We start from the raw sequence: 6,734 nt of genomic DNA, 5'->3' as shown, positions 1-6,734 counted from the left end.
GTAGCCACTTGTTGGGCTATTTGAGCGATTTGAGTTTCAAGCATTTTAGAGTGAGTAGCAATAGAATCAACCTTGGTATTGAGCTTGGAAAGAGAATCATTCAGAAATCCGGTTTGGTTTTTAAGTTCTTGAAGTTGTTTGGTTTGGTTGGCAATGGAATTTTCCAACAAAAATTCCAAATTGGACTTCTGAGTGAATCTTTGGTTGTTTGCATAACCGGGTGGTGCTACTTGTCCATAGCGATTTTGGTTTTTATAAAAATTTTGATTTTGTCTCATCCCTTGGTTGTATTGAGCATAATTCATTTGCTCAACACTATTAATAGCACTACCTAGTTGGCAATCAACACCAGCATGACCAGTTATACCACATATTTCACAAGAAGGAGTAGAAGCAGAATTGATAGCACTAACATCGAGTTTTTCAAGTTTTTCGGTTAGTGTATCAATTTTAGAAGCAAGGTGGTCATAGTTAGAGACTTCGTACATACCTGCCTCCTTTTTGGAGGATGAAGAACTAGTAGTGGCTCTCTCGTCGGTCCATTTGTAATGATTTTGAGCCATGTCTTCAATCAAGGCATACGCCTCCGTGTAGTTCATATTCATAAGTGCTCCACCTGCAGCTGCATCAACAGACATCTTAGTGGTATAAGACAAGCCATTATAAAAAGTGTGGACTATAAGCCACTTCTCTAGGCCATGGTGGGGACAAAGTCTTAGCATTTCTTTGAAACGCTCCCACGCATCATAGAGAGATTCCCCATCTTTTGGTTGAACCGCGTGATTTGGTCTCTAAGTTTAGCGGTTTTAGATGGTGGAAAGAAACGGGCAAGGAATGCTTGCCTCATCTGATCCCATGAAGTAATGGAACCGACTTCGAGGGAATGGAACCAAGCGCTAGTTCTATCCCTTAAGGAAAAGGGAAAGAGATGAAGTCTTACGGCTTCTTGGTTCTCCTTCATGGTTCCACTAATTCGTAGGAAAACAGAGATGTGAAGATTGGGATCCTCAGTGGGGGATGCCGAGAATTGGTTTTGCTGCACCAAGTTAAGTAGGGCAGGCTTAATTTCAAAGTTGTCATCCTCAACCGTTGGGTACACAACAACAGCTTGTGGCTCAGCCGTAGACGGCGTTGCATACTCTTTGAGAGTGCGATTGGCCATGGCGGTGTTATTTTGTGCCGCTTTCCTTCTTCTATGTAAGAACCTTTCGATCTCGGGTATGAATACCGCTAGATTTCTAGTTCTTCGCATAAAAGGTTGAGAACCCAATAAGTTAACGATAACAGAAAAATAAAAAGTTAAAAATAAAAACAAAAGAAAAAGAAGAGAGAATTCTAATCACTAAGAAAAAGCTAATTAAATTAGTTAACTCCCCGGCAACGGCGCCAAAAACTTGATAGGGCCAAACCGCAAGTGCACGGCATATCAAAGTAATAGTAGTAAGTAGAGTTATCGTTCCGCTAAGGAGTTGGTCAATCTAATTAACTTTTAGAAAATGATTAGAGGAGAAAGAAATAAGAAGTTGGAGAGTGCAGTTTTTGAAAGTAAATAACAATAATATTAAAAAGCCTCGGGATCATTGGTTCATCATAATAACGAATCTTTTCACAAGCAAGCCTTAAACTTATAATTATACGTTAATCTTAATTACTAAGGACAAGTTTCTCTTTAGCATATCACAACTCCTCTCAAAGTCAGTGAGTGTATCCCTCCAACAACCACACCTATTCTCATGGGTGATTGCCTTTGGGACCCTTGAAGATCGAAACTTTATGTGTCCCAAGGTTTGCTAGACTATTCTCATGTTTCGCAAACCTTGTCTAAATTCACTTGATCGGATATCAAAGCTCCGCGTTCGCTTTATGAATTGATATCTATGATGATGAATTAACCATTATCAAACCCTCCGCGTTCGCTTCCACAGTTTGATAATAATTAATTCATGTTAAAATGGTGAATTTAGATTAGGAATTAAGGTAACAAATAATTAGGGTTTAAGGCTTGGCTTGATCCGGATTACGTCATTAGACTTATCCAACGATCCCAATACAAAGAAGTCTACTCACTCATGTTCATCGTAGACATGGGGGAAGAAGAGAGAATGCGATAAAAGTAAATTGCAAAGGAAGTAAAAGGAAATAAAGACTTTTTATTGAAATAATGATTGAAATAAACAAAGTAAAAGGTGAATGTTTATGGTGGAGAGCTACTCTATTTATAACTTTACAATCGACTTAGAAACTAAGCAACTAAAAGGGTAAAACAGTAAAGCTGCAACAGGGTAACTTGGGCCCGAAGAAAAAGCAGCAAAAGGGGCTTCTGGAGGTGGCATGGCCGTGCCACATGTTGGCACTGGCCGTGCCAAGCTTCTGACTTGGTGCGAACATATTTTTGTTCCGTATCTTCGTATTTTCGCACTGTATTTGCTCCAGTCCTCTTTCTTTTGCTCCAAGACACCTTCCACCATATATTCGTTCCTAAAATAAAATAAAAGACAATTTAAAGTAAAATATTCTAAAAGGAAATAAAATGCAATATAATTAAATCAAATCTTATTTAAAACTAAACTAAATAAAGCATTAAAATATACTAATCTATGACTCATCATTGAATTTGTATGTCAAAATGGGTTTATATGCATATGACATGTTCTTGGGTTAGGTTGATGATGAATAATGTTGTGGTGGTTAGATTGATGATGAATTCATGTTCTAATGTTGTTGTTGTTATTGTTGTTAGATGTGTTGTTGTTGGATTGATGCATTAGGTATCATGAAATTGGTGAATTGATGATGAAATTTGTTGTTGTTGTTTAAAGTTGTGGAAGTGTTGGTGAAATGGTGAATTTTGTTAAATTGATGTTTTAATCTCAAAACTTATGCATGTTTAAGTGTTTTGAAGTATATGTGACCTATAAACATCTTTGGGAATAGGTTTTGGGGTTTGCGAGAATCAAAATGGGGATTTTGGATGAAAATGGGTTGGAACCCGTAACTGAATTTTGACAGACTGCAGGAGGACGCTTAAGCGTGCTCACCACGCTTAAGCGAGCAGCAAGCGTGCAGTCACAGTAGCTTCTGTGACTTGGACGCTTAAGCGAGCGGCGGTCGCTTAAGCGTGCTACCTCCTGTACAGCCAAACTTGATTCTTCGTTTCATGCACTTGGGGACCAATCCGAACTTTCTAAAAAGTTTCTTTTAACTTGTTTAACCTCTGTTTATAAACTTAAACCTACTGGAACATTGGGAGGATCGAATTGAACTTGATTTTGTGAAATTACACTTAACTTTTGAAAAACGGTCCAAACGTCGATTTTCCCGAAAACTCATTTTCTCCAGAATTTGAGGTAGGACTAAGGTTGTATAATGTTTATATGATTTCTAAAAATGGTTGTGATTGGTTTCATCAAGTCTTAACATGTTTTGCTTTGAAAATGGGATTCTTTTGTAAAAGTGATAAAGTGAGACGAACTTTGAGTTTTTCATGATTTCGTCACATTTGGCCAGTGAAACGCCAAAGTATCCTCTACTACACTCACATGTGGCCTAGAGGTATACTTAGTTGAGGCATTGAATCTTGTTTACTTGGTTTGGTTCAATAATTTCAATTATTTTGAAAATGAGATAAGATAGACGAACTTTGTTGAAAACGGTTCCTTTGAACCAATTACCTTGTAAATCTTTTGTGAGTGACTTTATATGATTAATTGAGGATATATGAATGGATGTTGAAGGTTGAATATGATGTTTATCATAAATGTTGTCTTATTCCACTTTTCTTGGTTTATGAGAAGTATGTGGAATTGTTGTGAGATATTGTGTAGTTGATGATGATTTATGTGATGATGACTCTTATGTGAATTGTGATTGTTGAATGTTAATGAGTCATTAATTAGTCTATTTTATCGCATTATTTAGTTTAGTTTTATTAAAGATTTGATTTTATTTTATTGCAATTTATTTCCTTTTTGAATATTTTACTTCAAATTGCTTTTTATTATATTTTAGGAACGAATATATGGTGGAAGGTGTCCTGGAGCAAAAGAAAGAGGACTGGAGCAAATACAGTGCGACAATACGAAGATACAGAACAAAAATATGTTCCCACCAAGTCAGAAGCTTGGCACGGCCAGTGCCAACATGTGGCACGGCTGTGCCACCTCCAGAAGCCACTTTTGCTGCTTTTTCTTCAAGCCCAAGTTACCCTGTTGCAGCTTTACTGTTTTGCCCTTTTAGTTGCTTAGTTTCTAAGTCGATTGTAAAGCTATAAATAGAGTAGATCTCCACCATAAACATTCACCTTTTCTTAGAATATTTTAGTTATTATTTCAATAAAGTCTTTTATTCCTTTACTTTCTCTTTCGAAATTTATTTTATCGTCTTCTCTCTTCTTCCCCCATGTCTACGATGAACATGAGTGAGTAGACTTCTTTGTCTTGGGATTGTTGGGAAAGTCTAATAACATAATCCTAACGAACCAAGCTTTAACCCTAATTCTATGTAACCGTAATTTCTATTTAGATTCACCGTTTTAACATGAATTAACAATTATCAAACTGTAGAAGCGAAAGTGGAGGGTTTGATAATTGTTAATCCATCATCCCAAACATCAATTCATAAAGCGAGAGCGGAGCTTTGATGTTGGAACAAGTGAATCTAGACAATAATTGCAAAGGCAGCGAAATAGTCTTTGCAATTATTGAGACACAAGTAGTTTCAATCCTTATAAGCATCTTCTAGTAATCAAGTCAGCGAAATAGGCTTGGTTACTAGAAGTAAACTCTCACCGGACATTCATCGGAAAGGTGAGGGGCTAAAGGGAAACCGGTCTTAAGAAATTACGATGTAAACCATAGAATTAGAAGTTAAGGTCTTGTCTAGTGAAAGATTTGTTATTATGACAAACCAATAATCCCAAGGCTCTTTATTATTATTGTTATTTACCTTCAGCAATCAAACATCTTTTTATAAACTTTCTTCTCCTCTAATCATTCTTTTAAAGTTGATTGATTTGAACAACTCCCTAGCGGAACGATACTCTTTTACTACTATTACTTCGATAGACGTTGCACTTGCGGTTTGGCTCTATCAAGTTTTTGGCGCCGTTGCCGGGGAGTTAACTAATTTGATTAACTTTTTCTTAGTGATTAGAATCCTCTCTCTTCTACTCTTTCTTTTTCTTTTTATTTTTATTTCTCTGTTATCCTTAACTTCTTGGGTTCTCAATTTTTTATGCGAAAAACCAGGAATCGAGTTGTAATAATCAACGAGATCGAAAGGTATTTGCATAAACGAAAGAGAGACGCATGAAATAACACTGTCATGGCTAATCGCACTCTCAAAGAGTATGCAACGCCATCTACGGCTGAGCCACAAGCTATTATTGTGTACCCAACGGTTGAGGATGACAATTTTGAAATTAAGCCTGCCCTACTTAACTTGGTGCAGCAAAACCAATTTTTGGGATCCCCCACCGAGGATCCCAATCTTCACATCTCCGTTTTCCTACAAATTAGTGGGACCATGAAGGAGAACCAAGAGGCCGTAAGACTTCATCTCTTTCCCCTTTCCTTAAGGGATAGAGCTAGCGCTTGGTTCCATTCCCTCAAAGTCGGTTCCATTACTTCATGGGATCAGATGAGGCAAGCGTTCCTTGCCCGATTCATTCCACCATCTAAAACCGCTAAACTTAGGGACCAAATTACTCAGTTCAATCAAAAAGATGGGGAATCTCTCTACGATGCGTGGGAGCGTTTCAAAGAAATGTTTAGACTTTGTCCCCACCGTGGTCTAGAGAGTTGGCTCATAGTCCACACCTTTTATAATGGCTTATCTTATACCACTAAGATGTCTGTTGATGCAGCTGCAGGTGGAGCTCTAATGAACAAGAACTACACAGAGGCATACGCCTTAATTGAAGACATGGTTCATAATCATTACAAATGGACCGACGAGAGAGCCATCACTAGTTCTTCAACCTCCAAAACGGAGGCAGGTATGTACGAAGTCTCTAACTATGATCACCTTGCTTCTAAAACCGATGCATTAACGGAGAAATTTGAAAACTTCAATGTTAGTGCCATCAATTCTGCTTCTACTCCATCTTCTTATGAAATCTGTGGTATAACTGGTCATGTAGGTGTTGATTGCCAACTAGGTAGTGCTATTATTGGTGTTGAGCAAATGAATTATGCTCAATACAACCAAGGGATGAGACAAAATCAAAATTTTTATAAAAACCAAAATCCCTATGGACAAGTAGCACCACCCGGTTATGCAAACAACCAGAGATTCACTCAGAAATCTAATTTGGAAATTTTGTTGGAAAATTCTATTGCCAACCAAAACAAACAACTTCAAGAACTCAAAAACCAAACTGGATTTCTGAACGATTCTCTTTCCAAACTCAACACCAAGGTTGATTCTATCTCTACTCATTCTAAAATGCTTGAAACACAAATCTCCCAAATAGCCCAACAAGTGTCCACTCTTTCTCAAGCACCGGGATTCTTTCCTGGTCAAACCGAAGCCAACCCTAAAGCTCAAGTTAATGTCATATCCTTTGAGGGTAGTAAGTTAGGAGATACTATTGCTAAGGTTCAAAACATCGAGAAAGAAAACATCAAGCTTTTAGGTGAGAAAACTGTGATAGAGAGTGAGAAACCGCTTGATAAGACCCAAGCTCCCTCCCCGTTAAATATTTCTAAGCTTAAATTAGAGGGTCAATTCAATAA

At 37.5% G+C, this 6,734-nt stretch overlaps 2 non-coding genes across 2 annotated transcripts; one reads left to right on the top strand and one right to left on the bottom strand.

Moving 5' to 3' along the window:
• Window positions 1-693: 693 nt before the first annotated feature.
• LOC146915817 (small nucleolar RNA R71) lies at window positions 694-799 on the top strand. The gene has a single exon (XR_015017082.1). It is a non-coding gene; the product is annotated as a small nucleolar RNA R71 (small nucleolar RNA).
• Window positions 800-5,685: 4,886 nt separating this feature from the next.
• On the bottom strand, window positions 5,686-5,792 carry LOC146915816 (small nucleolar RNA R71). The gene has a single exon (XR_015017089.1). It is a non-coding gene; the product is annotated as a small nucleolar RNA R71 (small nucleolar RNA).
• Window positions 5,793-6,734: the final 942 nt, after the last annotated feature.

The sequence above is a fragment of the Medicago sativa genome, chromosome 6, assembly GCF_051527215.1.
Source record: "Medicago sativa cultivar Bolivia chromosome 6, Bolivia_mono, whole genome shotgun sequence".
Classification (NCBI taxonomy): domain Eukaryota; kingdom Viridiplantae; phylum Streptophyta; class Magnoliopsida; order Fabales; family Fabaceae; genus Medicago; species Medicago sativa.
This window is presented reverse-complemented; position numbering and strand designations above follow the sequence as displayed.